This window comes from Pezoporus occidentalis, unplaced genomic scaffold (assembly GCF_034315485.1).
Source record: "Pezoporus occidentalis ecotype Australia unplaced genomic scaffold, CSIRO_AGI_Poc_V1 ctg2, whole genome shotgun sequence".
NCBI classification, from domain to species: domain Eukaryota; kingdom Metazoa; phylum Chordata; class Aves; order Psittaciformes; family Psittacidae; genus Pezoporus; species Pezoporus occidentalis.
The window spans coordinates 11,514,145-11,535,795 of NW_026913855.1; the positions used below are offsets into that span (position 1 = coordinate 11,514,145).

Consider the following 21,651-nt stretch of genomic DNA (forward strand, 5'->3'; position numbering starts at 1 on the left):
CTTTTAAACATAAGCAAATTTCAGGAATGTTCATTTGATGGTTTTGTTTGCATGTTTTGCTTTCACTTGAAAAAACAAAACAACAAACCAAACAAAAACCCAAACAAACAAACAAACCCCCCAGATAATATATCTATCTGTGTGTAACAGCTCTGGCTACCACACACAGAGAAGTATGTTTTGAGTTAATGCTGAAAATTCAGGAGGCCTAGCTCTGAAGCATGGCATGGATACACATGTCTGCATGCGTGAAAGAGGGGCAGAGGCAAAGAGAGATAAAATGGTAGCTCTTCAGATGGTGGAACATTTGGAGAAGGGGATATAGGGCTAGTTTTCAAAATATATTGTTGCAAATGTTTCTGTTGCGGGAAGAAAAAAACCATATATATATATATTCATACACACATTCTGCAGGAAAATGTGGCTTAGGAAATTTAACTCTTTGAAAAATTGTTGTTCCAAACTGCAAGCCTAAATTCAGACTGTAGATCTGTATATGCATCTACATCTGAGCTAGCCATCTTAGGCTCCCTTTATCCTCCGCACAGATCTAGTCTAGGCAGTGATTCATCTCCTCCTACAGCAGACATGTAAATAGGTCAGATGAATCATGGCCTAAAAAATGCCTGTTCCCTGTATTGACTGCAAAGAGAGCTTGGTGATGGGTCCTACCATATGTGTCTATGCTGCCAGTGTCTACAGTGAGGTGAGATGAATCCTAGCCTAGGCACAGAAAACGAAAAACATTTTGTTTTTGTTTTGAGGCCTGGCTTTCAAGTGCTAAATTATCCTTTACTTTTATGGAAGGTTCTTCTGCAAATCATTATCAATGATACAGGTTGTACACAGTTTTTCTCCCAGAATATGTGGCTGCCACTGCCAATTATGCAAAATATATTTCTTACAAGAAGAGTCAGGTTACAGTAAAGCACATACAAGCTCATGAGTTCAGGCTTGGGGAAACACATGATTTTTTTTTTTTGTACTCTTCTGTGAAGGCTTTTTGCTTCCTCAGGCAGAAATACAACTGTGTGTGTAGCAACTGCAGCAAAATAAGAAAGTAACTGTACTGCCTGTTATGAACATGCAATCCAGGTTCCCACTCCTATTCTTACTGACATCTGAATCCAAAGCATTCAGTTGGTTGTGTACAGAGGGATGCCCTAGTTTCTTACAGGAAGAGTAAGAGAGAAGCCGAGCTGCGATGTTTATGGCAGGACAGGCTTGGGAAACTCAGGGAAGGGAACCTTAAAGTCTCTGCAAAGACCTAGATTGAGTTTAAGTAGCTGGAGCCCAGTCCTGCACCAAGACTGGCTGCTGCAAAGTTGCATCCCACAGGTCCAGAGGGGCTCACTTGTCACACACAGCATCACATACAAGCAGGGTCATCCATTTGTGCTGTGTCCAAATTACCATGGCTCCTGGACAGCAAGGAGTTGTCTTGGATACATCAAGGCCAGAATCGATAAGCCCAGGAAGACCCAAACCACCCACAAGCACGAGCACAGACTCTGTGCCCAGCATCCCTGAAGGACTCATGCAGAAAACCTAGTAAAATACACTTGAAACATCCCTACATAAAGCCATTTGGGCTGAGCAGGGTTTAGCAGGTCCAGCTCTACATCATACACAGATGAATATCCTTGTGTTAGTGGTAGGCTGAACAGCAGCGTTCATGGAGCATTACACCTCAGCCAAGAAGCTAGATCAGACCAGAGCTCTTCCTGCAGCCGGGGTGTGGGTAATACACAACCCAGGCAGTCCCAGCATGCTTAGTTCACAGTTGGTTCTAATTAATTTAGTAACATATGTGGACATGCAATGTTTCAATCTTAATACCACAAAGCGTTTCAACATTACTGACACACCATGTTTCAAGTACACTCAATTACAAGATTTCTGGAATGAAAGATTTCCTAAATTTCATATCAGGGTAAAACTTCCTGTTCCAGTTCAGAACAAAAAAATACATTTTAAAACACTAGAATGTCTTGTAGAACAGATTTTCATCTTAATACAAACACAGATGTAGTGTGTAGGCCCATACACAACAAAACACTCAAGCAGATCTTAACTTCAGTCCTGTAAGTAATTCCATCTTTAGGCATATGCCTGAATCCTGTAACAGTCTTAGCTCAATCAAATCAAGGCTGTACTGTATCTGTTTGTACAGAAACACTGAAGCTGCCTGTTGATGTTGCACTTCTGCAACATGATGTTGCAGCTTAACAAGTCTAGAGCAACTGCTTCTCGACTTGTTTCAAGGATGGCTGCCAAACTGGGTTGTTGAGCCATCTTTAAGTCCCAAGACTGACCTTATGTTTGTGCATATGAGCTGAGTAATTGCTTATTTAAGGAAGTGTGCAATGTTTTGAGAAGTAGGTTCAAATATGGATTGTAAAACATCACAACTGGTTGGTTTGTTAATAGTGGATGTTCTGGAGGGAGAAAGGAAATTGAAAGGATGAATCATTATCCAGATGAAGTTCAAAAGCAATTTAAAAGTAATTTCATAATCACAGATGTGTGCCAAATATACCCACCCACCACAAGCTGTATGCTTTGATTTTTGTGAAGTCTGCAAGTTCTTTCCTTTGCTATTCCCACTATAACCTTTTGCAGTGTGGTTTGAAAAAGACCGTAAAGCCAAAATTAAGGCCTTCTAAATGTTCCATATACCTGTTTCTTTCTATAGTGCTTTGCTGTATCCACAATATTACTGTCAATGTGCACAGTGGAATACAAATACTTTTCCCTTTGTGGTTGTATTGAGCTCATGGTTGGAGTAAAGCTAAATCAGATCAGCTGAGACTGCACCAGGATAACTCCAGCACTCACAGTAAGGTCCCTGGCTCCTCAGCTAATGTTAAAACCCTATATTACAAAGAACAGGCATGTGCAGTATTTGTCTCACATGCCCAGAGGCTGTCAAAGTTATACAAAGTTCAAGGTAATAACCACAGACAAGAGATGCCCTCTCCATTTGACACTTATCCATCCTCTCCCACCCTGGTTGTGTGCCCCTAACAGGTCAACCACTATAAAGTTTTAGGCTGTGAGCCTGAAAGAAGGCATGCTAGGGCAAAACTCTGCAGGCAGATACCTTCTCCTTGGCTCCTTGGTCTCTCTCTGGCCCATCAATCTCAGCTCTAATCTTCACAACCTTTTGCAGCCTCTTAAGAATGGTATGATCTTTCACTCTTTTGCTTTCAAGCCTTTTTTTTTAACAACCTTGTACAGCTTTTGATTTTCTTTCAAAACATCAATGGTTTGTTGCTAGGGGAGCACTTACTACTTCACTAATAGATTGGAAACTCATCTGGAAAACAGCAGTGCAAAGAAAACGGGAATTGATCAATCTATCTCTTATATTAAATGATCATTTTCTCAGAAAGGCCCTTGGAATTTTTAATCTTCAGACTTGTAAAAAATTACAGTTTGTTCAACTCACACAAAAAGAAGGGACTCACTGGCTGTGGCTCAGGTGTCTTGACTCAAGAGCCTTGTTTGCCTGGGATTCCTCCTGAAACTCTGCAGTCCCTGCAACTTGGATAATCCCCTGGAGATGTGCATGAAAATGGGGTACAAGCAGCATGTTAGGAAACGATAAGGAAATTGGCAATAACATTAGCTTGAAGAAGTAGCCAATGTATTTTCAAGTGAGAGCATAAACATGCATCAAAAGTATTCAATGGATAGAAATGGGCTCGTCCAAAGTCCTGTTGCTTAAAAAGTTCCATGTCACCATCTCGCAGTCTGCTTTCCCACCTCTTGCTTTCAAGTCAGACAGCTAATGAATGACCAGAAACACTATCATAACACCATAAAAACCAGTTACTAGTTCAGAATAATGAGAAACAAGTAACCTTGAATAAATGACTTTTGAGCAACCAATTAGCTGAATTTTTTGCATTATACTACAATAAATTCTAATCAAGAGCATGCATTTATAAAAAGCAAAGTTGATTTTCTGATATCTGAAATAAAAATTTGGGGGAAGTTGTAATGACCTATTTGTTTAACTTTTCTCATAGGTAAGGCCATAGCCTACCTAATGCTTCTGTTCTATACCTGCTGACAATCATGTTCAAATGTTGAATCTATAGCTAACACCACTGTTGCCAACATTTTCTATTGCATACAATGGTAAATGTCATTTCTTGTGTCCATTATTTGAAATAGCAGTAGTGCCTCTTTAAGAACGTGACTCAAAGTAAAATAAGTGATTTCTGGAGATAAAAATCAGAAAACCCTTGGAATGCCTAGAAATGCTGTTGTTGCATGTCTTATCTAATGAATGCTACTTTAAGGTTGTGTTTATTTTCAGCAAAACCACAACCTTCCATGAAGATGACTGAAATATACATGCAGAGCTTCAGGAATAACGCAAATTATGATCTAAACTCACTGTAGTCATGATATTTTTTAGAATGAACTCCCATCAGAACTCTTCATCTTCTTCACAGCTCTGAAGGCTGAAAACATTACACCTTTTCAAGACTTTAACCATGCCAAAAAAAGAAGTGCTATCTCACTGTAATAATGTTGTCTTAATTATGTACAATACTTAGCACTAGTTTTACACTAGATGAGTCATAGTAGAAGCTTGTACTTTGCTGTTTGACTAAATCCCACAGCACTTAGAACTCCCTGCAGTGAATGCTTACCAGCTTGTGCTCAGCTCTTCTCTCAGACCACATCTGTTGGATCCTGCAGGGAATACTGGTTTGAAGGGTGCTGCAATAGGATGAGCAGACACCATAGTTGGAAATTAGGGCTCAGAGTCATTAAGAATATGCCAGAGAAATGTCGTGAAAGCTGCTCAAGCGTTTGTGCTTCTCCAGTCATGTCCATTTTAATTAACAGGGATCCTAGAAACCATAGAGCTGTGTTTCATTCCTTTCTTTTTAAAGGCATTTTATCTTCTGAGTAGAAAGGTATTGTCATCCTGTGTTGTGTGTTGTAACAATTAAGACAATGCCAAACTCTGGAAGAAGTTCTCTACTGTCAGGGCGGTGAGACATTGGAACAGGTTGCCCAGAGAAGTTATGTCTGTCTCATCCATGGCAGTGCTCAAGGCGAGGTTGGATGGAGCTTTGAGCAACCTGGTCTAGTGGAAGGTGTCCCAGCCTATGGCAGGGGGCTTGGAACTAGATGATCCTTAAGGTCCCTTCCAACCCAAACCATTCTATGATTCTATGATTTATGGAATCCCTGTTTACTTGCCTTACCTCATCTAATCCTTTACTAATAAACCCATAGAAGCAGGTACCTATCATTTTTATGGAGAATTTTTACCACTGGGTTCTCCAGTGAGATAACATGGTCTGCTGGGCTCCTCTTCATTTGTGCAGATTTCTTTTCCTTCCTATGTGTCAGGGCTTGTTGAGCTCAGTAAAATCCCTGGTAAGCACTGGATCTTCCCCCAGGTCCCTCCATGTGCTTGTCTTTCTGCAAAACTTTCCATTCTCAAATCAGTTGTTATCTTGACAATTCAGCTCTCCATCTGAAATACGTGAATAATGTCATTTTCAAGCCTTCATAAATGGTGTTGGAAACTTCAAAGGAAAAACACTACTAGATAAATATTTTTAAATGTATTTATAAAGTTCAAGAGCAGATGGACCTGCAGCAGAGTATACCGCAGTCTTCATTCCCAGTCAGCAGGAGAGGCATGCTCCAGCTTCAGGTTCTTTGAATCTCTGAAAGACCACATAGGAAACCTAGTTAGACATTCTGAAAAATTGCTCCCATCTGCCTCCCCACCTTCACCCAACAGATATGCAGAGTGTCTAAGTACCTGGCTATCACAGATGACTGGGAGGCAGTTGCTGAAGCCTCTTGTTTATGCAAATGACAAATATTCTATTCATTAAACATCCAGGTAATGAATGTCTTGCTATGGCACCTTCCAAGAGACTTTTGATTAATTGAAAGAAGTAAAATACTTTGTGTTGAAATAACAGCTGGTTATGGTACATACCAGTATCAGCTGATAACCTAGAGGAATATACTTCACCAGGAAGCTGTCACTCCTACATGTTATTTAAATAGAAGTTAGTTTTTGAAAACTTAGTACCTCTACACCAAAGTTTATTACATCTGGGTAGTAGGGTCTTTCTGGTTAACAATCAGTGTTTTTCAAAGTGCAATACCTGCCTCACCAAAACCTTTACCCAGAAGGAACCATGAGGTGTGGTGTGCACGCTATACTATTGTATGATGCAATGAGGATGCATCTAAGTGGAAGGACAAACAAATCATTCTGCTCACGAAATCATTTCATTTCCATTTTAGCCAGGAATGCACTAAATAATGCATCGTTCCTCAGCTACTCAAAAGGTCACCTTTTGGTGTACAAGCAGCTGCAGCAGCTGTGTTCCCCTGAGACCCTACTGTGAGCACAGAACAAAGCATGAGAGCGGATGACAAGCTCAGGGATTGCAGACATGGGACAGGATTCTGGAGGCCTTCCAGCGGCTCCAGCTGAGAACCACTGCTAAATTTTCTTTCTCTCATTTTTTATTTCAACCCCAAATAGCCTTCTCCTTTCCCATTCCCTTCCTAAGTAAATTAGTTGCATGTGAAATATGAGAAACTAAACATCCAATTCAGATTTTGACACCATGCAGGGACAAGTATCCATGGAGATTAGGGATCTCCTATTCATCATTGATTTCCCATCACATTTGACAGAAAGGTACAACAAGGAGAATAAAACAGTCCCTCAGGAAGGCACTCTGTGAGGCTGAGTTCAGCTTAGAGGCTGCTGAGTCTCTTATTCCCAAACTATAATGCAAGCAGGCTGATTCTGTGACAAAAATATAGACACAGTATAAGCATCTGACCAACAGCTGGTCTAGATATAACCCTGATATTTGAGACTTTCATCCAGTAGATCTGGATTAAAGGAATTGGTAGCTTCTTAGATAATTATCACATTATCAGGTATACAGATAGGAGGCTTGCAGCCAAAAATCTATTCAACTTTCTAGAGCAGACTGTTGGGTATAATATAAGGTCCCTTAGTTTGGATGGAGGGAGTTTGAAGGAAAAAGAAAATCAGTGTGGATTATCATTTAATTCAGAATCTGTTCTCCTAACAGGTAGGTCAGGGTGGTACAGAGGAGACATCCTGACCAGGCCTGGCTTTCATTTGATGGTGGGTGAAGCAGCATGTTGTTCTTGTAGGATTTCCTCAGTGATGTCTTCCACAGACCTAATCCTGTTCCATTTCCTGAACACCTAAATCAAAATCACCTACAACAAGAACAGATTTATTTCAAATTAAATCAAACAAGCAAGGAGAGAAACAACAACTACATGAGAGAAAAACAAGCATGTAACTCACTGTAAGGGCCATCTTGCATTGATGCATAGCAACCCCTCCTAGACTACAGCCTAGGGAACACTTTATTTTTAAAGTTCCAGCACACAATAACAGAATCATAGTAGGCATTCATCTAACCATATGCACTACTCATGTCTTTCCTTACCCAGAAAAGCAAACAGACTTTAAAAAGGGATGGGGGGGGGGGGGACACCCTAATGCACAAGCATTGAATTAAATATAGCACAAAAAAAACCCTCCAGTGTGTATGTATTCCTCAGCCCATCCAGATGTGCTTTCATTTCCCCCAGTCACTCACACATCAAGGCTGCCACAGACCTCCATAAAACCCCCTGAGCTCTTGGATTTCCGTTCCTGTTCCTGGGTGATGTAGGATTCACTAACTCCAGCTGCTGCTGTTAGCTTTTCCCCACTGCAATGGTTCAGTGTCACTGTCAGCCAGCACAAAACCCTGCCCAAAAGCACATGCCATGTGGCAAGACTCTGCAGTTCAGCAGGCTGCCAGCCTTACAACCACAGTGGGCACAGCAAGGTGGCAAATACGAAAGGACAGAAAAGAGAGCAAGGGGTAGATGGGCCCATAGCATCCTTCAAATTAAAAAAAAAAAAAGAAAGAAAGAAAGGAAGAAAGAAAAGTACAATATTGCAAAGCAACCAATTTTGCCCTAAACTGTTCTTTACAATAAGGTGGACGTAGTGACAGTGAAAGCAAGAGAGGTTCTGCAGCTGTGATCAAACAAACTTCCTGCTTTTCATGTACACCTCTGCCACTGGCACCCAAAGACCCTGAAGAGCATGTACTGCAAGTCAGGAGAAAGCCCCATACGCTTCTGACAGCAGTCATTTTAGCCATTTTTCAGGCACATTACCATCAGGTATGGGTCATTACAGGAATTCAGTCTGCACCAACATTACAGTATATGCTGGACCCATCATTTGGTAGATGCTCCAGTTGGGGCCAGGATACCACTGGGATTACTTAGCTCATCTAACTGAGCCCAGTCTGCACTGGCTTAGAAAGAAAACTAAGAAAAAAAAGCAAGTCTTCTATGAATAGGCTGAATTTTTTTCAGCAGGAGCATGAACCTCCTTAGCGAAACATCTGTGAGCCTGGAAAGAACAAAAGGCTAAAGACACAGACCAGTCACACTCTGTTTGTTTAAAATGTGTGATCCCAGAAAAACTGAAGGCTGTTTCGAGCTAGAAATCCAAGCTAGAAAGCAATGGCAGCCCGCTGGCTGGCTGACAATCCAGAATTTAGTACCAGACCAACAAAGAGCTGAACAAGTGTTCTTCCTAATAGCAAGAAAGCCAGGAATGGAAGCACACAGCCTTTGCACTCCAAGCTTTACCTTGAATTCCTGTGCTCAAAAGCCACGTGCTTTTGGGCTTCCCTAACTTGACTTTAAAGTCGTCGATGCATTCTGAATTTGCTAAAGATCTTGACATCATTACCACTATCCTGTGTCACGTCCTTTCCTTGGGTTGCCTCTAAAAAGTCCAGCTTCTCTTTGTTGACCATATAGGAAGCTTGGTAAAAGGAGTCTTCCAGTGAAGATGCCTGCACAAGGTGGGTAAAGCCAAGCAGTGACAACATTTCTTCTGCCCCCCTCCCCACTTTTACCCTGTTTTTCCCTTCCTGGATAATGAGACAATTTTCTTTGTAAAGCAAACTGTGACCAACACAAAAACAACTGCCAGCCTGAAGTAAGAGTGAGTCTGTGCTTCTGAATCAGGATGAGCATATTAGCCGTTTCCTGGCTTCACACTGAAGCAGGAGCAAGAGAGAACCTGTGTCCTCCATCCCATCTCCAGGCCCCCAGAGGCAGGTGAGCCCAGTCCGGCAGCTGGATGGGAAGCCCCCAGTGCTGCAGTGAGCACCACGCTGCACATGATATCTGCTGGTCAAGTAAGGTACAACCATGGTAATTTGTAATTCTCTTGGGCGTATTTTCATAGCTGTTCCCTTTGACATATGTATTTAATGGGCTGCACACACGTGCATACTCTCACTGGCACCCAAGTACAAAGAGCTGATTACACACAGCTTTCCTTACAGATCTGATAATCTGGATAATTTATTCAGGTTGGCAAAGTTTGAGTGTTTTTCCATTTCTTCTGCAGAAGGGGAGCAATGTGACTGTTGCTGTGGTGATCCTTTCCTTAATATTTTTAGCCATGATCTGGCTTAAAGTCATGACTGGCTCTGGAAAGTGTTATATTATTAAGGCACAATATTAAAGTACTGGTGAATAGGCTTTTGGTTTTCATGCAATATTATATGTATGTATGTATGTATATTCATTGAAATTCAGTGGAAATTGAATTTCATTTTTACAAATGAAAACATATAGATATTCCTTTATCATAAACAGGGCTGCTTGGCCTTTATTTTGTAACCTATGTTCTCCTCCATTCTGTTGGTCTAAATCTGCATAGTCAGAACCTCTGCTTGCCTGGGATATGTTTTCAGGAGGGCACATGCTTATTCAGAAACATCAATGCTGACATAAAGAGTAATTGCATGTATAATCCCTCAGGCATGGGGCTTAAAAAAAGCACCTCCTTCCTTGTTAGCGAGGTTAATGACTGCTCTGCAGAAGGGAGCAAGGTGATTTCATTTTTTCCCTTCATTCATGAGGTTGCAGAGCCAGCATTTATCTTTCTGGGGAGAGGACAGCAAATGTCAGCTCCCTGCCTGCATTTAAACCTTGATCAATGAAGCTGTTGGTAGGGAAAACTATTATGCACAGTAAGAAAAGAAGTACAAACCTTCTCCTACCAATGGAAGTGGCTGATGACAAGTTATTCCCATTTGTAGCCTGGGATGTAGACGTTCTTGCATGGCTCTATCAAAGTAAGGGTGGTAGCACCCACTCCCCCAGCCCAAATCTAAGCTCTGCCATTGTATGCTGGTGGGGGTAGAAGTCCAGCCACCAAATATCCTGTGCTTGCCTCCTTCACTTTGTGTAGCAAAATAGCTGTGTTTCAAAAGATGCAAAACTGCTTTCATTTGACTGTTTCCCCGTAACCTGCCTCATACCAAGTTCTTCCCTGGGATTAATCACAGAAAAAGGGTACCATGCTGTACAGATGAAAATAAAAACTCAACTGGGCCGGTGGAAAGCTGTCCTCTCATTTAGTCCTGATTTTCTGAAAATTATTGTCGGAGATGAAATTTTGTTTGTCTAGTTTAAAATCCAGGATTAATCATTCAGGAAAGTTGACAATCCTGTTTCTCCATTTTGTATCTCCTATGGGTGTTTTCCAGCATTTAAAACAACTTCCAGATTCTTATTGTTTGAGGTGGGAGTGAACAAGGGGCTTGTTTACTTTCCATTCAGGCAAATAAAAAGTGACATTCTAAAAGGTTTTGTAATTTCCATCATTGCAACCAAATGTGCTTGGTATATTTGAATAAACCATATTCACGTATTTGTTCTTGAGATGCACTAACAGAAGCTACTACAAAACTTTCTCTTGCAATGGGATTGCAAATACAGGTGATATGAAATAAAATATTTTCTTCATTTTTAACAAGAAAACTCCTAGGATCATTAAATAGAGGAAGTACTTAACAAACAGATGTGTATTCACACACACACATTTATTATGAACTACATTAAACATGATGACAGAATACAACAGCATGCATGTGCCTATGTCTCTTCTTTCTAACTGCTTCTCTAGAAATGTCAGGATTTTTCTGATTTCATCCACAAGTTTTCAGTAAGTGCTAGAAACTCATGCCTTTCAAAAAAGCAGTTCAATCCCCTGTGGTCTTAACACTCCCTGAATAGATGCTGGTAGATTCAGCAGCCTGTTGAGGCAGCAAATGACGTCAGAGGTGCAAAAAAAACCAACCTGTGCCTCACTGGTGGAATTAGAACACGTCTTCCTAACACCCCTCCAATCTTTTCCAATTGTCAACAGCCTGGTGAGGACACTTGGACTCGGACACTTGGACTCGGCTTTCCCACTGACGCCTAGAAGCAATGCACCAGACATGGATGACACACATGTAGCTGTACCTTGCACGATACTTTGGGGATGCCTGGGGTTCTACACAGTGGCTGAAGAGGAAGGGTGTGCTTGTGTTCATCTGCACAATGCCAGCAGGCCTCCCATAGTTGCAGCCAGCATGTCAGTGCTCCATGCCAATTCCCTCACCAGGTCATACAAGGCACAATCCAGCTTGTGTTCTTGATTTAGCACTGACATGGGATGTCAGGATTTGACAGCTGGTTTGTTTTCATCTTGACCTTTTCCATGCCCTATCACATACTGTGATGTCACCACTACCAAAGTAATCTGCAGGCATGCATTTAATATGCATTGTATACACCTGTGTTCTTGCTCACGCTGTACCTTAGAAATAACAGAATTCTGCAAAGAAAGGAAGTGGAAGCCCTGGAAACTGGGAAAAAGCATACAGGGTCAGCTGAACCTCTTTTCTGGGTCATTTTAAGAGAGTCAGACTTCACTCCACACACCCACTGTAATTTAAGCCCAGTTCCACTGTAAGAGAAAGAAACCAAAGCAAAACAGACTGAGGGATGGAGCCCAACCTGCCCAGAACTACTTTTGACCCCTTTCATTAGCCATAAATGCCACGTCTTGCTTCCCATGCTCAGCCAAAGGTCTGGATTTTGGCTCACTTCCCCTTAGCATGAACTGGGCCTGACTGAACTGAAGGTTCATGGGACCAGGCTGATCCTTCTACATCCCGCTCTTGCCACACTCAGCTCCATTCCCATGCAAACTCTCTCCATTAAGGCAACCTTCCAACACATACTCCAAGCAATTAGAAGATTTCCTGCTTGCTGTAAGGCAGCCTTATTGTGAGTGTATATCATAACACAGTTTTTTACATGTTATTCCACACCCGGATTGCTGCCTTTGTTGCACGGGGCTGAGCTACAGCCCCTGCGGGAGCTATGAACAGTGCATTTGCAAGCAGAATGTAGGTTTCTGTGCTATTTCTGAAGCTCTGCAATTCACTTCCTGCCTTACACGCGGACTGGGGTTTTGCTTAGATGCAGAGCTCAGATTGAGCTATCAGTCACAGTATACTTCTCTTTTTCCTGTTTTAGAAAAGGGATTTATATCTGTAAAAGATGCACTCAGCTCAAAATCCTGTGGCCTTAAATACTTTGACTCTAGAGCGAAATATGAGAGATGAAGGTATGTGATAGAATTACGTCTGTGCTATAAAGCAAGCCTAACTTATGTCCAAATCCCAGCCTTCCTGAAGTACAGTCATCTCCTTTAGCTGTACTGGGCTTGGAATCAAATCCTCACAGAGCTTGACAAGAAGTTGTGCAGGTAAAAACAAGCTGAATTTCTAACAGTGTATCTCCTAGAAATTTCAATGATTCCTGCTGACAGTTTAGTTTTAAGGACCAATTCTCAGGCAGTAACTCATGACCCAATTCTGAAGTCAAGACTACAGTTCACAGATAATTTTCTTCATACATCCCTCAGCAATTTTGGAAGGAGAGGCTGCTAAAAGAAGGCTATAGTAAGCACAAAAGAGACAAAACCTGTTGGCCAGATACTTACACTAAATAAACTCAAGTTAGTAATAAATACAGATTTTTGGCAGCAGTTTTTGCAAACCCACAGAGGGGAGCTTAACGGCTTCTAAGTCAAGGCAGGTAAGAAGTTAGAGTCTTAACTAGTTACTGCCTTACCACACACCACCTGCTCACCTCCACCCCATGTGAAATAAGGCAGAAGGAAACTTGCAGTTAAAACGAGGCTGAATGCCTTCATTTCTGACTGCAATCCTCCTCCTTCCCCACTACCAAAAGGTGTTAAGATGTTATGTATCTTTAGTCAATTTGGCATCATAAAAGACACAGGGCGAGCTCAGTTTTGAAGGAGGGGAAAATAAAAATAGCAAGAACAGGATAGTTACTGTCTCACCTTTCTCCAGAGCTTAATTTTGAATTAGCTTTGTGGCTTGGCTAATTAGCCTACACATTGATATTTTAAAATGATGATTAATTGTTCCAGCTCCTTAGAATACAGGCTTAATTCTAGTAATCACAGCTGCTCATTGCTGTAGCTTGCTAATGCTTATTTAATCTTTGAGGCCTCAACTTCAAGCCTTTAAGGAGGAGTTATATACACCTCTGTTAAGGATTATGTCATTATAGCTGCACTTTCCTTCAGATGGAAAGATGCTTTAATGATCTCTCAAAGTTGTCTTCAGGGCTAATTTTCCATGACAGAGTCCGATCCTAACACAACCTAATCGCACTATTTCAAGGGAAAGTTACCCCATCCCAGGCTCCCCAGGACCCTCCTGCTTCTCTCCTGTTCATGTTTTAATAAACCCTTTCTCTGTAGCATGGTCTGACCATGAGAAAAGCAGGAAGCCTATCTTTGAGAAGCTACTTCTAGGCCAGACAGACAGCTTTCAGGTGACAGGCAGAGAACCAACAGCTCTGTCTTTCTATTGTACCATCTGTTGCATGTGATATAAAACTAGGATGTTTGATACCGGGAGGAGAGGGGTAAAACGGTCTCACACCAGGGTGTCACAGCAACTGGGTCTCTCCACCAGCAGACTGTTCAACAAGACAAGTTTGATCTCGGCTGGATCTGGGCAGAAGACTACATTTCTATCAAGTTAGTCGTAGGACTTGAGATACAGGTAATATCTGCTCTAGCAAAAAAGTTGTCATTGCCATTTCCAACCTCACAGTCTTTTCACATTTGAACCATATCTGAATGGTACCTGTGGCACCAGCACTCTGCATTGTGTGGCCACTATGTCTACAAACACTCCTGGGGATCTTTCTGTTAGGTTAGCTGTAGTGTCAGAGTCTAGTCTAAAAAGAAACAAGTGCCATGGTCCCCTGGCATTCGTGACAGACTTTTTGAGGCAGGTCTTATAACAGTTATGAATGACTGCAATTGCTTCTGACTCCTTACAAAAAAGGAAGGGTCTGATCACCACCCCCCCTCCCCCCCCCCCCCATCTGTACAATCCAATGGATAGTACTGAAGACTATGGCATTCATCCAAATGTATATGACCAGCAACAAAATCTGGCCAGGTGACTTCAGGAACAGTTTTCCTAGTGATATGTCTGTGCTGTAACCTACTAGGGGGAACAGGAAATCTCCCTACACTCTTTCGGTACAGCACACCCATTACACAACCCCAGACAGATGCATGGGACAGTACTGCACTAAAACTATGCACTACAGACAAGGTGTCAGAGGTAGGAAAGTGGTAGTGGAGAATAACAATTTCCATTTTTTGGTCCTCTGGCTGATGTACTGAAGGCACTGAACTTTCCTTACTCAAGGAGAGGACTCACAACCAATACATTGCTGACCTCCCAGAAAGGTGTCCTTTGGAGCAGAGCATGGCGGGAACCAGCCCATGTCCAACTGTCCTGTCACCATTCTGCCAGCATAGTGTTTTAAATGGTAAGGTCTTAATGTGCTGTGTGCCCAAGTCTTCCCTGCAAAGGCACAATGCTGTTTATAACTATCATTTCACCAGGCATTTGTCTATCTGCACTGAAAAAATACATGGCACAGTCCCTCAAGGAGTTCAGTTTGGATCTGATGAGATATATCAGTGATGGTGCAGTTCTCCTAGCATTTTGTAAGACCTTTGCTGTTGCCAGAACATTGCCTGGTTTACATTTAACCAACGATCCCTTCATTCATTTCTTTGGTACCACATCGTTCTTGTATTTTAAAATATTCTATGATATACCTGGGTAGTGTTTTTAGGCAACCACATGCCCTTGTCTATTAACTTTGTTTCAGCCTGAGGTGTTAAGTTTTTCCTAGCATAGCTTTGGTCTCACTACAAAAAGACCTCACATATCCAAACCTAAAGGCTGCAGTATTTCAATGCTGTTTGAAGTCATTGTGTCTGTAACGTCATCCCTCCAAGCATCTGACAAAGGGTGCAGCATATACATCATTTTTTAAGCTGCACACCAGTTAGGGAAAAAAAGACACTACATGGGAAGTGGTGATGTTGTGAATTGGATTTATAACATTTAAAGAACCAACAACTGGACTGGTACTGTGACATGCCTACAAATTCAGATGCTAACTTCTCATGAGAGGGAGAACTTTCCTTGAGTGCTGAAAATTGAACCTGGTTAGAGAACTCCTAAGTTTTTGCCAGCCTGACAAACAATAAACTTTTGACAAACAAGGAGTTACTGGATTTGTCAAAAATGTAATGGAAATCTGAGTTATCCTAGGAGCTACAACATGTAACGGTGAGCTTCAGCCTAACAGCAAATGAAGAATCTGGCCTAAATATCTAAAAATCTATAAAGACAAGAGTAGTCTGGTCAGACTGTGGATGCTATACTATGAACCCACAGCAGAGACAGCCATTTAACAATGCGGTTTTGGGAACCGCAAAGCCACATTCCCTGCCTTGGGATGCCCAAGTACATTGAAATAGATTGGCTTTTGACCCCCTCTAAGCTTTCAAAAGAATTGGGGGATCTCAACTATGCCCCTCTATAATAAAAATGAACAAAACATAAAAAACATAAAGCAAGTACATTTGGACTGAGATGCAATTTTGTTTCAATAGGGAGCAGAGCACAGTATGGTTCGGCTGCAAATAAAACCTAATTGCTCTTAACAGCATCCTGCAAAGCTGCTAAGGACCTATACATGGACAGCAGGATCAATATAAGCTAAACTTGCATTTCATAGCTGGAATCAGAACCACTTCATACTGATGAAATAATAAAACAGCAAAAGAACAATGAGACACTCTGGCACATGTGTACATTTTCTAAACCCGTACACAATGAAGGCTTTAGCAATGCAGAACTCAACCTCCCAGCTCAGTTTTATTGGCCATCATCTCACTGGATGTGGAGCAATGGCTCTGAATGCAGTAAAAGACATTCATTTCTCAAAATATTTGTCCACATAACTGACAAATTTATTATTGTTATAAAAAAGGACAAAATTTTGAAATCCTCAGAGTGCCTGACTTGTAATGCTGCCAAATATGTTTCTCTTTATATTAGCTCTCTTTACATTAGCATTCAGGGATCACTATGCTTAAACCACCCTTGTCTACTTTTTCCACTCATATAGATGCAGCTGATGTTGGATCACCAGCCATCTCAGTTCTAAGGTAACAGCTTAGGACCAGAGCAATCAGATATACTGAGGGGCTGTTTCCAAATTAGAAAGGAAACTGCTAGACATCCCCAGCATAGCCTCCCACTGACCTATTTTGGTATGGTGTGAACCCTGTGAAAATCTTGTGGCTACCCCACCTCCCTGGTTGAGAATTATAGACACTCCTCTCAGTTTGCAGATTGGGTGCAAAAGTAGATAAATTCAGAAATTCAAATAATGATCAAAGAACTCACAAGTGTTACCTAGAGCTCATGAATGAATGTATTTTTCAACAGGCTTTGCACACCTTTCACCTCCATGGAAAGGTGAATGAAATAGCAAGCACAACATGTTCCAGGTGGTAACTGTCTGAAGAGGTCATAGGCAAACAAAAAACCCGCAAAACAATGCACAAATTAAAGGAGCATCAAGGCGCTTGGTTAGCCAAATTTTGCTTACCCCAGGGAGAAATACTGTCTTCCCTTCATATTGGAATCCCTGTGAAGAGAGTAGGAACTTGGAGCCAGAGACCACTGCTTTCTCCTAGGGCTGTTCAGCTCTTTGGACCTCAGCACAATGACCCAGATCCCAACACCATATTACCCTGAATTTATCTTTGATATCTTGTCTCTCTCTTTCATGAAGTCATTTTAGGACTAATACAAAACAAAAACATGGTTCCCCTCAGCTGAACATGCCTAAACTTCCCTTCTGGAATAAAGCTTCTTCAGGAAGGCTGGACCCATTTCCTTCTCTGACTTTGCTGATTCTGCTAGCCCTTTGACTAGCTCTTACACCCTCTCCTCTGGGATAGTCAAGCTTCAGCAGGCAGTGCTATCACAGCAAATGACATTAACCCAGCCACATCCACACATGACATTTTACCTTACACAGCCTGAAGTAAGGATCTGTCATCTTTATGTCTATTTATCTGAACCCAGGACACCCATTTTCACTGGCACCCTCTTTTTTTTTTTGCTTTCTTTGTCACATACTCAGACCGAGACCCAGCAAGCTAGGGCTGGATAATTCTCCTCTCACCATAGCCAGCTAGGAATTTGATATAGCCTAAATCAAATCAGTTGTCTATGATTTCTCTGCAGTAAATGAAGAGAGATGAATCCAGAGGGTTGTTCAGCTCACTGTATTCAGAGAGCAGGAGATTGGGCAACATGCTTTTAGATGAGAAGCTGAACATTTAGATAGCTACAGTTTGGCAGTGCCACTCTTCGAGCATGAATAATAAAGATTTGAAAGACAGACACCAACTGACTGATGGAAAGCTTCACTCCTTTGGAAACCCAGATGTCCTCTCCTTTACACTACCATCTTCAAGCTGGGGGGTGGGAATGGTGATTTCTGGTGTCCCCAGGAGGTTGTCAAGACCATAAAGGGCATGTTCAGCACTGATCTGTGGAGCTGACTTCAGTTCTGTGCAACACTAGGCTCAATGTTAGGTTATCATTTGGGTCAAAGCCAAAAATGTTTCTTTCAAACTTCTAGGTTAAACCCAGTTCTCCAGGATCCTCATCAGCCTCCATTTAAGGCAAGGAAAACAAAGGAAACAGTTCCTTTGAAACTACTAATGACTGAAGCCTTTAAATTCTTTTTCTGTTAGCCATTAATTTCTACCCCTGTGAGCCTCAGAGCTTGCTGCTTTATCTTCTAAGCCTTAGAAGCCTCGTTTTCCTCAAGGACACCTTGGATGTATGAATATTTCTTTCTTTGCTCACCATGTCCTTCCATTTTTTTTTCAGAATCAGGAAGACATTACAGCACCAGTTGATTCCCTCTCCTTGCCAAGTGAACCTTGATTTTGGAAAGTGTTTTCTGTATGCAGGGAATCCTTTCTTAATTATTTCCCAAGTAATACAGAATGCCAATTTTAAGAAATAAATCTTTATATATGCTTACAAAACATAACATTAATAAAAAGAGATAAATCTAGATTGATCTTCCCACCCCAATCTTCAAAACAACAACAACAAAAATGTCATTATTCAGTGAAAAGATTGCCTCCTTTGTAAATTAACAAATTCACCTTTTCTTGAGCCTGATTCTCCTTAATGTTCACATATATACTTTCCTCTTTGCCTCAATTCTTCTCTCTCTTCCCATTCTCATTAGGAGTCTATTTTTACTAGGAATGTAAATGGGAATCTTGAAGACTTTACTAATGCCCACATCTATAGTCTCATTTTTCCTGTATGTCCTTCCTTATGAGACTGACCTAAGAAACGCACAATCAAGTTAGAGGCTGTATAACTTTATTGACAGCAAGTCCTAATTTAAAACACAAAAGAATTCAACCTCTTCTCCTGATTTCTAAACAGATATTCTTTCAGTTTTGGATATGACCTGATAATAGAGTTAAAAGTTATTTCAAGTCTCTCAGTTCTCCTTGCCAATTTGTACAGCATTTCAGGCAGACATTGTCCAAAATACTGTTCAAAATATCTTCTTCTGGTTGTTGAGACAAACCCCAAACAAACCAATTACTGTCTAGCCCACTGAGCAAACATGAAAAAGAATCTGTATGACAGACCACCAAAATATGTTGTCAGACTACCCATACTGCCAGGGAAAGAATAAGTGCTGAAATGATGAACAAATGCCAGGCTGAGATACCGTACGTGGTCTTTAGTAGAATCACGCTACCACTCATAAAGTGAAGAAAGAAAGGTTGCCCTTGTGAACCTCACTGATGTGCTGCGGAAAGCAATGATAAAGCAAAGGGCAGAGCCTGGCCACATGTGTGAGAACGATGGGAGCCCACTTGACCTAGAAGAGTGAGGCATTTCCTACTGCTGCATGTGATCAGCTGTGAAAGACAGCCATGGAAGAGGATTTCTAGTGAGAAATCCTTGCGTTTACTAGAAGACTTGAAAGAGAACCAGCCCTTAGTGGGCTCATAATATTGTCAAAGAGTTGGAGGGAGAGTCTGTCGGGGGGGCTGGATAGGGAAAGAAAAAGAAGAGAAACTAAGAAATTCATGAATAGTCCATTTATCCCCAGCTTAAAAGCCCACCTTGCATATTGTTCCAGATCAAAAACGCAAACCTGCTTCCAGTGAATTCAGTGACAGCCAAGGGTCAGGGTCTATTTCAGTTAAGCATTTTACATCCTCAGAGGGATACTTGGAATATCAGCAAACATACAAGTTTCCAGTTCCTTTAAGCACACAGATGGCTGTGCTCTTTTAGACTATAAATATTTTAAAACTGTTGATTCTTGCACTTTTTTCTTACCTTTATTGTCTTCAGAAGCTAAAATATAACAATCATTACCTGTACTTATTTAATTTATTTAAAAACTCATCAGCTTGTCTAGCCAACACAGGTTCTCACATGGATGAAGCTATATTCTTTGGTCATTCTTGTGCTGGTTCTCAGATTTAATTCTTTTGTGTTTATAAGTAGGACTTGCTGTCAATGAAGATGTGCAGCCTCTAAATTGACTGTGCATTATCCAACTTAGGTTGGACACAGGAGGCACAGGATGAGCAGCATCCTGCATCTGAGACCTGTCCTGATCTTCCTGAGACAGCAAGGTATAGCAAGGCAGTGGTATCTGCATGGAAGATCCTCACACAGAAGGATCCTCATGACAAAACCAGTAGGAGATAAAAACAGGAAGAGAAGCAGAGTCCCATGGCTCTTCCAACAGAGTCCATTTCAGAAACACAGGAAGAAGCCCAGCCTGAGGTTTAGCTAGGAAGGTCATGGGCAAATATTTGCCAGTTTCTGACATCTGCTTACATGCAGGGCAACCTCTGAAAACTACAGAGCTGCTCTTCATGATGAAACCCCCCACAAAAGCTCTCAAGGCTTACATTTTGCCCGAAGGCCTAGATTTTGTTCAAGGAAGAACAAAACAAAACAAAACATAAAACCAACCAACCAAAAGAAACCACCACAAAACTTTTTAAACAACTTTTCAAAGTCAAAAATTCCAAATATTTCATGAAACAAAATCCTCTATAAATATTTCATTTGAATGTTTTTTTTTGGAAAGCCCAAAAGGACTGTTTGGATAAAGTCATTTTGTTTTTGACTTTTACATAAATGAATGGAATATATCTGAAATGAAATTGTCAATAGAGCCAATACATTTTTCTGTAAAACATTTCGATTTGTCACATGAATACTGCAACAGAAAGTTTTCCATCAGGGAGATATACAAGTGGGCACCAGAAAAAGGGATTTTCTGTAACACAATTCAGAGTATTATTTAATGAAAAAAAAAAGTATTATGAACTTAGAAATAGCAGTCAGACACACACTTTTCACCAAAAGGCAGCAAAAACTAGGTCACATGCTCTACCTGTGTCTCCTCCTGAGTGTTCTTTGAGGTGATAAGGAGGTGCAGGAAGGTTACAGCTTTCCTGATAGGCTGGCCTCAATCCTGAATCCACATAATTTATGAGAGCTGAGTCTTATAGGCTAAAAAAGGATGCACAGCAAATAAAGGCTGGACACCTCATCTTACCCTCTCCAGGAGCTTTCATTCCAAGTCACAACATCAATACTAAGTTGCGAGAGAAAAATTCACAACAGTTTGACTCCTAGACAAAAAGGTTGTGGAGGAAATTGCCAACCCTGGAAAAGACACAGCCTATATGAAATTAAATAAAAATAAAAAAGAGAGAACTCAATGTATTGCTCTGAGCTTTGCCAGAACAAATTCACACCATCCACAACCACTATATTGATAAAAAAAAACAGGAAGATAATCAAGTCATCTCACTAAAGAAGAAAGTAACTCAGTGAGATTTAGAACAGCCTTTGCCCCAAACATGTTTTCTTAAAACATTTTCCTGCAGATAAAAGGAATTCACTTCATAGAGCTTTACTTCCATTTCTTGGGCAAATGTTTGTAAACCAGAGAGGAAAATAGCCAGTAACAGTCCCTTGCAGAATTGAACTCTTTCTTTGTATATTACATGATCCTTGCTACCATGTGAAAATGATGTCCATACCCTTAGCTGTGATCACAACACAACAAATTGCAGGTTTTTAATACCTGAATCAATCCTGTGGCTTCCCCTCTCCTCTGTCTAGTCATCCATCTCTCTGTGATTTATAGGATAACACTTCACAGTTCTACAGGTAAATCCAAGTAATAACAGTTTATAAATCAACATGGTAAAGTTTCCCCCCTTTTTGCTCT

The 21,651-nt window shown here is 41.1% G+C and overlaps 1 long non-coding RNA gene across 1 annotated transcript in view; it reads right to left on the bottom strand.

Annotated features, from left to right (window-relative positions):
• Window positions 1-9,736: 9,736 nt before the first annotated feature.
• The window catches only part of LOC134163204 (uncharacterized), an 84,965-nt gene continuing 73,050 nt past the window's right edge, over window positions 9,737-21,651 (bottom strand). The window contains exon 5 of the long non-coding RNA XR_009964621.1: window positions 9,737-10,016. This is a non-coding gene — a long non-coding RNA (uncharacterized LOC134163204). The remainder of the gene's footprint in view (window positions 10,017-21,651) is intronic.